This window comes from Nerophis lumbriciformis, linkage group LG33, assembly GCF_033978685.3.
Source record: "Nerophis lumbriciformis linkage group LG33, RoL_Nlum_v2.1, whole genome shotgun sequence".
Classification (NCBI taxonomy): domain Eukaryota; kingdom Metazoa; phylum Chordata; class Actinopteri; order Syngnathiformes; family Syngnathidae; genus Nerophis; species Nerophis lumbriciformis.
This window is the reverse complement of record NC_084580.2, coordinates 16,306,555-16,317,886: the sequence shown is the minus strand read 5'-3', so window position 1 is coordinate 16,317,886 and position 11,332 is coordinate 16,306,555. Positions and strand designations below refer to the sequence as shown.

General features: G+C 40.5%; 1 protein-coding gene across 1 annotated transcript in view; it reads left to right on the top strand.

Annotated features, from left to right (window-relative positions):
• The first annotated feature begins 279 nt into the window (after window positions 1-279).
• ccser1 (coiled-coil serine-rich protein 1) overlaps window positions 280-11,332 on the top strand; it is a 397,790-nt gene continuing 386,737 nt past the window's right edge. The window contains exon 1 of the mRNA XM_061929002.1: window positions 280-480. The gene's annotated coding sequence lies outside the window, so the exon portion shown is untranslated. The remainder of the gene's footprint in view (window positions 481-11,332) is intronic.

The window sequence follows — 11,332 nt, the reverse complement described above, 5'->3', positions numbered from 1 at the left end:
TCATAGGTGCAGCTGAGATAGGCTTCAGCACCCCCCGCGACCCCAAAATTAGGGACAAGCGGTAGAAAAAAAATGGATGTAAAATGTAATTTCTACAACTATTTCTAAAAAAAATGTATACAAAAAAATGAAACTACGTATGTTCGAAATGATGTATATTATCAACGTCACACATAGTGAGGCTGACCACCTGTCAATCATCCACCTGCACTCGACGGATGCGGAAAAGGGGGCGTGGCCATGTGTGACGTCACATCCAACGTCTTGCGTCGAACGCGGAAGAAGCGACGTAGGCGCCAGGCAAGGCTGCAGGAAAATGGGAAACGAGCCTCTCCACGTCAAGTAAGGTGTACTAATAACGACGTTATAGCCGCTGCTACCTCCACCATCTTCCCCGCTGGGCCACATCGTCGCTTTCAAGCCTCCGCACCGCCTCTATGAGCTCGGAGCCGAGGAGGACACGCTGGGAACCCGTTGAAGGTAAACTGCACGTCGGCTAGCGGCGGCTATGTCCGCCCGCTGCCTGTTTGCCAGGCGAGGTAGGCTCGGACCGTTTCAGCTGTGCCGTGTCAACATGTCACATTTTGCCGGTTTTTCCGAAGCCTTCCGCGGGTACTGTTGCCTGTCTGTTGACGCGGTGCGCCGTCCGTCGTAGCCGGCTGACAGCTAGCTTTTTGTGGGAGGGGGAAGGTCGCGTCTTCCTTTCCGCCAGCATGACGTCAACGTCACCTTGTTGGATGTGCGGGCGGCAACTTCTGGGGGGGGTTTGTTTTTAACGCCAGGTGTGCGAGCAGGTGGGCGGGTCGGCCTCTCCACTGGCAGAGGTGGGTAGTGTAGCCAGAAATTGTACTCAAGTAAGAGTACTGTTACTTTCGAGATTCATTACCAGAAATTGTACTCGAGTAAGAGTACTGTTATTTTCGAGATTTATTACCAGAAATTGTACTCGAGTAAGACTACTGTTACTTTCGAGATTTATTACCAGAAATCGTACTCAAGTAAGAGTACTGTTACTTTCGAGATTTATTACCAGAAATTGTACTCAAGTAAGAGTACTGTTACTTTCGAGAAATTGTACTCAAGTAAGAGTACTGTTAGTTTCGAGATTTATTACCAGAAATTGTACTCAAGTAAGAGTACTGTTACTTTCGAGATGTATTACCAGAAATTGTACTCAAGTAAGAGTACTGTTACTTTCGAGATTTATTACCAGAAATTGTACCCGAGTAAGAGTACTGTTACTTTCGAGATTTATTACCAGAAATTGTACTCGAGTAAGAGTACTGTTACTTTCGAGATTTATTACCAGAAATTGTACTCAAGTAAGAGTACTGTTACTTTCGAGATTTGTTACCAGAAATTGTACTCAAGAGTACTGTTACTTTCGAGAAATTGTACTCAAGTAAGAGTACTGTTACTTTCGAGATTTATTACCAGAAATTGTACTCAAGTATGAGTGCTGTTACTTTCGAGATTTATTACATAGAAGTCGGTGCTGTCTAAAGCTCGGCAGAGAAACCGTGTTATTCTCCTCAACATCTTGCCCTGATGTGGGATCTGAGCCGAGGATGTCGTTGTGGCTTGTGCAGCCCTTTGAGACACTCGTGATTTAGGGCTATATAAGTAAACATTGATTGATTGATTGAGTATGTGGAAGCTGGTAGCTAATTGCTTTGTAGATGTTGGGAACACGTCGTGTGAGACGACAATGGTTTGTCGCGACTTGCAGATGACAGTGGGAGGCAGGGTGCAGGTAAAAAGGTATCTAATGTTTAAACCAAAAATAAACAAAAGGTGAATGCCCCGAAGAAAAGGCATTAAAGCTGAGGGATGGCTATACAGAACGAAACTAAAACGGAACTGGCGACAAAGTAAACAAAAACAGAATGCTGGACGACAGCAAAGACTTACAGCGTGTGGAGCAGAGACGGCGTCCACAAAGTACATCCGTACATGGCATGACAATCAACAATGTCCCCACAAAAAAAGATAGCAACAACTTAAATATTCTTGATTGCTAAAACAAAGCAGGTGCGGGGAATAGCGCTCAAAGGAAGACATGAAACTGCAACAGGAAAATAGCAAAAAACAGGAAAAGCCACCAAATTAGGAGCGCAAGACAAGAACTAAAACACAACGCACGGGAGCACTACCAAAAAACTCAGAATAAGTCACGGCGTGATGTGACAGGTTGTGACAGTACACCTACTTTGAGACAAGAGCTCTAGTGATGCATGCTTGGTTATGCTTTAAAGTCATATCCAACAATTGCGACGACGACTTTTTATTGTCAACTGAGTTTCGCTCATTTTTACTTTCTCTTCTTACTCCATGCAGAGAATAAACAGCGAAACAGCAAGACGGCACAACCAAACTTAATAGTTGATACTGTTTTGCGATTTGCTGTTTAGCGTGTCCCTCCCATTGCTCACTGATCACTTCCTGTTTTGCTAGGTCACAGCCTGTGAGTGCCTTTGTTCATGCAACCAAACATGCTTCATGCTTTTGACCAAAAAAAATAAAATATATCGACTGTTTTATCAAACACATTGTTGCCCATGCTGATCCACTACAAAAAATGGACGACACTCTCATAATTAATCAATTAGAATTGATTGATTGATTGAAACTTTTATTAGTAGATTGCACAATTCAGTGCATATTCCGTACAATTGACCACTAAATGGTAACACTCGAATACGTTTTTCAACTTGTTTAAGGCGGGGTCCACGTTAATCAATTCATGGTACAAATATATACTGTCATCATAATACAGTCATCACACAAGTTAATCATCAGAGTATGTACATTGAATTATTTACATTATTTACAATCCGGGGGGTGGGATGAGGAGGGTTTGGTTGATATCAGCACTTCAGTCATCAACAATTGTATCACCTGAGAAATGGATATTGAAACAGTGTAGGTCTGACTTGGTAGGATATGTGCAGAGAACATAGTGAGTTCAGATAGCATAAGAACAAGTATATACATTAGAAATAAATTTGATTATTTTCATTTGGTTATTTACAATCCGGGGAGGTGGGATGTGGTGGGGAGAGGGTGTTAGTCAAGGGTTGAAGTTGCCTGGAGGTGTTGTTTTAGTGCGGTTTTGAAGGAGGATAGAGATGCACTTTCTTTTACACCTGTTGGGAGTGCATTCCATATTGATGTGGTATAGAAGGAGAATGAGTTAAGACCTCTGTTAGGTCGGAATCTGGTTTTAACGTGGTTTGTGGAGCTCCCTCTGGTGTTGTGGTTATGGCGGTCAGGTAAGGTAAGGAAGTAGTTTGACATGTACTTCGGTATCAGAGAGGTGTAGCGGATTTTATAGACTAGGCTCAGTGCAAGTTGTTTTAGAAGCTGCCTAGTTCCCCCTCATATAGCCTTGTTTTGCAATGCTTGAGTCCATTTTGATCGGGAGCAGGACTACCTGATAAAGCGTCCAGTTGAAGGTGTTAAAGGTGTTTCCTGTTTTGATAGGAAGTCTTGCCCAAGGCTCACGGGTCAGAGGTCACCATTGTTCACCAAGCCTTCATGATTGTTTGTGTGAATCAGTATTTCTGCATTTGCAGCATCATTTTTAATCCCAAGCACATATTGTTTTGCATTAATTCGTTTTTGAAAATGCAGAGCGCTCAGTCACCCTGTACACACACTAAATTAGTCTGATTTCTCAAATAATTTGGCTCCAAATAAGATTTCTTCAACGCCTAGACTCTTACAGTATTAGGAATAGCCAGTTTCATGGTGTTTTCACAACAATAAGAAGGTCTTTCTAGGAGTCAGGTTGACACATGGAGTGTGTGCAGGCAGGACAAAGGTCAAAAAGGCAGTCTGAGAGAGTGAACCTGAGTGAACCTAGATATATATTTATTAGGGGTGTAACGGTACGTGTATTTGTATTGAACCGTTTCGGTACGGGGGTTCCGGTTCGGTTCGGAGGTGTACCGAACGAGTTTCCACACGTACATATTAAGGAGCGTAACGTACGTTGTGTAAACAATGCACACCGAGGCACAACACACGGCATGCTAGCAGCTAACGGGCTACGATAGACTGACCATACGTCCTCTTTTTACCGGACATGTCCTCTTTTACGGAGCTGTCAGGGCGGAGTTTCTTAAATGCCTCAAATGTCCGGCATTTTGAGTTAGGGTTGCGTGTATTTTCTATGTACGTTCAGGGTTAAGAAGGGGTTGAAAACAAAACAAATTGTGCACGCAGCAGCATTCGTGAGGGAGGGGCAGAGACAGAGAGAGAGAGAGAGTTAAGATAAACGCGCATGCGTCGCCAGGCTCTGCTTTTTATCCATAGGTTTATCAGATTTAATTTTGTATTATCTATAGCAGGATTTTTGCGGCCCACATCTAATGTTTTAAAGGCCCACGGCACATTCTAAAAATACTATTAAAATAAACAAAAACATAACAAAAGTGAAATAAAAAAGCTTAAAGTTTAAATGTCATTTAGAAAAAGTTGCAATGTTGACTAATAAAACAAAGCTGTTTTTTTTTCTTTCAAACTGTCATTGCTCAAAACATAATATTGAATCAAAATCAATGTTATTATGAATTATTGACCTATCCAAGGTTCCGATTACTTCACATCAAATATTCCACTAAGAAAAATATTTTTGGTGGAAGATTTAGCAAATTTGGCAAATAAATAACCCCAAAATGTACATTTTGTTGTTTTCTTACTGTACCGAAAATGAACCGAACCGTGACCTCTAAACCGAGGTATGTACCAAATCGAAATTTTTGTGTACCGTTACACCCCTAATATTTATGTATTAAGTGTATACTTGCTACAGTATTCTAACAATATAATATAAAAAAAACCTACCTGTTAATAAATGTAATACGTTTTCAAAGAGGACGCTAAATACGTCAAATGACACCAGCACATCCCGGCCTGAGGAGAGACTGGTGGAGAGAAACCTCTAGTGAGCAGTATTTTGACACTAAAACTTGTTTATATACACAATGAAATTATTCCAGAGTAACAAATTATAAGTTTGTGTTTCGTTAGTCAGTTGACAACAATAATTAATAATGGTAGAGCCCTCTACTTCGAGACAGCATTGATTTCATTCATTCAGATCACATTGTTGTTCATACTTTATTTAACGATGTAAGAATTGAACATCCATATACAAAAATTGAGAAAACAGTTTTGACATGTAAATCAGCAATTAAAAGTATTTCACTACATAAGGGACGGCGTGGCGCAGTGGAAGAATGGCCGTGCGCGACCCGAGGGTCCCTGGTTCAATCCCCACCTAGTACCAACCTCGTCATGTCCGTTGTGTCCTGAGCAAGACACTTCACCCTTGCTCCTGATGGGTGCTGGTTAGCGCCTTGCATGGCAGCTCCCTCCATCAGTGTGTGAATGTGTGTGTGAATGGGTAAATGTGGAAGTAGTGCCAAAGCGCTTTGAGTACCTTGAAGGTAGAAAAGCGCTATACAAGTACAACCCATTTATCATTTACATAGTTAGTATTAACATTCAGTAGTTCAAACACTTCACCAAAATAGCGATCTTATTGTATGTCTCTGATGATCATAATAACCACAAGTGTCATTTAAACACATTAAAACATTACCAAATGGGCTACAACTAGGGATTTCCGATAATGGCTTCTTTGCCGATATCCGATATTCCGATATTGTCCAACTCTTAATTACCGATACCGATATCAACCGATACAGATATATATAGTCGTGGAATTAACACATTATTATGCCTAATTTGGACAACCTAATTTGGTCCTTTTTAAAAATAAATAAATAAATAAATTAAGATAAATTAAAAACATTTTCTTGAATAAAAAAGAAAGTAAAACAATATAAAAACAGTTACATAGAAACTAGTAATTAATGAAAATGAGTAAAATTAACTGTTAAAGGTTAGTACTATTAGTGGACCAGCAGCACGCACAATCATGTGTGCTTACGGACTGTATCCCTTGCAGACTGTATTGATATATATTGATATATAATGTAGGAACCACAATATTAATAACAGAAAGAAACAACCCTTTTGTGTGAATGAGTGTAAATGGGGGAGGGAGGTTTTTTTGGGTTGGTGCACTAATTGCATACTTGCCAACCCTCCCGGATTTTCCGGGAGACTCCCGAAATTCAGCGCCTCTCCCGAAAATCTCCCGAAAATCTCCCGAAATTCAGGCGGACCTGAGTGACGTGTCGACAACCTGTTTTCACGTCCGCTTTCCCACAAAATAACAGCGTGCCTGCCCAATCACGTTATAACTGTAGAATGATCGAGAGCGAGTTCTTGGTTTCTTATGTGGGTTTATTGTTAGGCAGTTTCATTAACGTCCTCCCAGCGCGGTAACAACACACAACAACAGCAGTCACGTTTTCGTCTACCGTAAAGCAGTTCGTCTGCCGTAAACAGCAATGTTGTGACACTCTTTAACAGGACAATACTGCCATCTACTGTACATGCATATGTGACAATAACATCTACAGCTTTTAGAGAGTGCAGTGCACGACTGCGCACACAACAAGGAGACGAAGCAGAATGCATCATCAGAGAGGGTGTTCAGCATGGTTAGAAAAATAGTGACAGAGAATAGAACAAGGATGGACAATTCAACCCTTAACTCAACAATGAGTAGATGAGTGTTATGTGTGTGTATTTGTGTAAATAAATGAACTCTGAAATTCAAGTATTTCTCTTATTTATATATATATATATATATATATATATATATATATATATATATATATATATATATATATATATATATATATATATATATATATATATATATATAATAATAATAATTTAAAAAAAAAAAAAAAAAAATAATATATATATATATATATATATATATATATAGCTAGAATTCACTGAAAGTCAAGTATATCTTACATATATATATATATATATATATATATATATATATATGAAATACTTGACTTGGTGAATTCTAGCTGTAAATATTCTCCTCCCCTCTTAACCACGCCCCCAACCACGCCCCCTGACCACGCCCCCCCCCACCTCCCGAAATCGAAGGTCTCAAGGTTGGCAAGTATGACTAATTGTAAGTGTATCTTGTGTTTTTTATGTTGATTTAATAAAAAAAACCAAAAAAAAACGATACTGATATAAAAAAAAAACGATACCGATAATTTCCGATATTATATTTTAAAGCATTTATCGGCCGATAAATGTCCGATAATATCGGCAGGCCGATATTATCGGACATCTCTAGCTACAACTAACGATTATTTTGATAGTCGATTAGTCAACGATTATCTTTAATGATTAGTCGACTAATCAGATAATAAAACATACACATATTTAATTCCATGGACTTCTTAATGCAGATTAAGTTATTTTAGGCATGTGCTTACGCACAACAAAGATCACTAATTCGTTCATAAATATTTACTTATACCGTAACTGTGCTGCTCATTTAGCATCCTCCCTCCAAATGTCCGACATCATGTCTCTGCATTAAATGCTCTCTCGTGTCACAGATGTACCGCCATAAAAACTAGGCCCGCTTTTCAAAATAAGCAAGGTATTCATGTTTTTAACAAGAACAAGAGGAAATATCTTCAAACTTTACATGTTATCACTGGCCTTGTTTTTGTGAGTGACCTACTTCCGCCCGGAGAAACAAGAGTGATGTCGCGACTATTTTACGACACGACACATTTTATTGTCGACTAGAGATGCTTTAAATGCTTTAAAATGAAATATCGGAAATTATCGGTATCGGTTTCAAAAAGTCAAATTTATGACTTTTTAAAACGCCGCTGTACGGAGTGGTACACGGACGTAGGGAGAAGTACAGAGCAGTTGCGTCTCCCAGTCATACTTGCCAACCCTTCTCGATTTTCCCGGTAGACTCCCGAATTTCAGTGCCCCTCCCGAAAATCTCCCGGGGCAACCATTCTCCCGAATTTCTCCCAGCCAACAACATAGGAGGCGTGCCTTAAAGGCACTACCTTTACGTGCCGGCCCAATCACATAATATCTACGCCTTTTCACACACACAAGTGAATGCAATTCATACTTGGTCAACAGCCATACAGGTTACACTGAGGGTGGCCGTATAAACAACTTTAACACTGTTACAAATATGCGCCACACCGTGAACCCACAACCAAACAAGAATGACAAACACATTTCGGGAGAACATCCGCACCGTAACACAACATAAACACAACAGAACAAATACCCAGAACCCCTTGTGTTAGAATAATTGTTTCTAAATTATCACAAAAGCTTTGTATTACATTGAGTTCCTGGCAGGGAGACGGGAGCTGTCTTTGGGGCTCGTAAACTCCACTGTGACTTCAAAGCGGACAGATGGCAGGATCTGCCCAATTTCCAGACAAACTCTTTTTGAAGTATTTTACGAACCCTTTTTGAACTATTTTATGGAACTCTTTTTTTGAACTATTTTACGACCTCTTCTTTTGAACTGTTCGGTAACCAAAGGCAACGCTGTTTACGACCCACTTCCCTCTGGAAGCAGCTGTGGTCAGGTGGGGGGAGAAAGTCAAATAAAGGAGGAGTGCAATCTTTTGGCAGAGCGTGGGTGACACTGTAAGAGGTTACAGGTCGACACGTTTTCTCCTCAATATTGAGTCCAAATTTAATTCTGTCTCTGTTTGATTCTTTGCTTCATGTCTTGTTTAATAGATGTCATCAGTGTTTGAACCTGACACCTTGCAGCACTAACTCTTCCGGCATACTTGGTCAACAGCCATACAGGTCACACTGAGGGTGGCCGTATAAACAACTTTAACACTGTTACAAATATGCGCCACACTGTGAACCCACACCAAACAAGAATGACAAAAACATTTCGGGAGAACATCCGCACCGTAACACAACATAAACACAACAGAACAAATACCCAGAAACCCTTGCAGCACTAACTCTTCCGGGACCCTACAATATACACCCCCCACTACCCCCTACCCCGCCCACCTCAACCTCCTCATGCTCTCTCAGGGAGAGCATGTCCCAAATTCCAAGCTGCTGTTTTGAGGCATGTTAAAAAAAAAAGAATGCACTTTGTGACTTCAATAATAAATATGGCAGTGCCATGTTGGCATTTTTTTCCATAACTTGAGTTGATTTATTTTGAAAAACCTTGTTACATTGTTTAATGCATCCAGCGGGGTCATCACAACAAAATTAGGCATAATAATGTGTTCATTCCACGACTGTATATATTGGTATCGGTTGATATCGGAATCGGTAATTAAGAGTTGGACAATATCGGAATATCAGCAAAAAAGCCATTATCGGACATCTCTATTGTCGACTAATCGTTGCAATCGGAAATACAATTATAAATTGTATAGCAAAATAAAATAAAAATGAATACGAAACCACAGCTTCAAAGCACACTGTCACACGACATAAAAAGTATGATTAATGCGACAGCTCTGCCGGCCAGTTGTTTATGATTACAGCCACCTTGCCTCACAGAAATAACCAGAAAGACTCAAAAGGCACCACAAAGTCAAATCAATCAAATACACGCTTATCAATGGCAAATGCCACCTAAAACAGAATAAACAAACCTTAGTTGCAATTATCAAAAAAGTCAGTACATGCTGAAAGGCGCATGAGTGCTGCACAGTATGAGTGTGCACCTCTTTACTAAATTAACGCCATTTCAGCTTTGATACATGTACCATTGTAAAACTAGTTTTTACATTTTACAAGAATCCTCCGCACACTACAATCAGTTTGCCGTGGCTAATGGGCCTGTCTGGTTGCATATTTTTTTAGAGGCAGACTTTTAGATCCAGCTGTTGCATTGAATCGCATTAGATGGTATGTGTTCCCTGTCAAAAAGCCATACAAGCAGAACATTAACACATTTTGTGGCGCTCGTTCTTAAAGGGGAACATTATCACAATTTCAGAATGGTTAAAACCATTAAAAATCAGTTCCCAGTGGCTTATTATATTTTTCGAAGTTTTTTTCAAAATTTTACCCATCACGCAATATCCCTAAAAAAAGCTTCAAAGTGCCTGATTTTAACCATCGTTATAAACACCCGTCCATTTTCCTGTGACGTCACATAGTGATGCCAATACAAACAAACATGGCGGAAAGAACAGCAAGCTATAGCGACATTAGCTCGGATTCAGACTCGGATTTCAGCGGCTTAAGCGATTCAACAGATTACGCATGTATTGAAACGGATGGTTGTAGTGTGGAGGCAGGTAGCGAAAACGAAATTGAAGAAGAAACTGAAGCTATTGAGCCATATCGGTTTGAACCGTATGCAAGCGAAACCGACGAAAACGACACGACAGCCAGCGACACGGGAGAAAGCGAGGACGAATTCGGCGATCGCCTTCTAACCAACGATTGGTATGTGTTTGTTTGGCATTAAAGGAAACTAACAACTATGAACTAGGTTTACAGCATATGAAATACATTTGGCAACAACATGCACTTTGAGAGTGCAGACAGCCCAATTTTCATCAATTAATATATTCTGTAGACATACCCTCATCCGCGCTCTTTTCCTGAAAGCTGATCTGTCCAGTTTAAGGGACGGTGTGAGCCAAGACATCCATGGAGGTTTAGCTCGCTCGTCTGCGGGAACAAACTGCCGCCATTGCTTGCCGTGCTAGCGAGGGCCTTTGTCCCTGAATTGCTCACACACTCCGGCAGATTCAATGGGGGTCTGGCGGCAGATTTCTTTGACTTTATCGTTGGAAATGCATCTGCTTTGAGTGTCGCAGGATATCCACACATTCTTGCCATCTCTGTCGTAGCATAGCTTTCGTCGGTAAAGTGTGCGGAACAAACGTCCAATTTCTTGCCACTTTCGCATCTTTGGGCCACTGGTGCAACTTGAATCCGTCCCTGTTCGTGTTGTTACACCCTCCGACAACACACCGACGAGGCATGATGTCTCCAAGGTGCGGAAAACAGTCGAAAAAAACGGAAAATAACAGAGCTGATTTGACTCGGTGTTTGAGAAAATGGCGGATTGCTTCCCGATGTGACGTCAGGTTGTGACGTCATCGCTCCGAGAGCGAATATTAGAAAGGCGTTTAATTCGCCAAAATTCACCCATTTAGAGTTCGGAAATCGGTTAAAAAAATATATGGTCTTTTTTCTGCAACATCAAGGTATATATTGACGCTTACATAGGTCTGGTGATAATGTTCTCCTTTAATATTTAATGTTCAACTGTGAGTAGTGATAAAGTGATATGGAGTGTGTGACATGCAGACAAATATCCCAGCATGGTTATGCCACATTTGTCATCAATGCGTCACAAACCTCACCCCACAGCTCAGACAAGCGG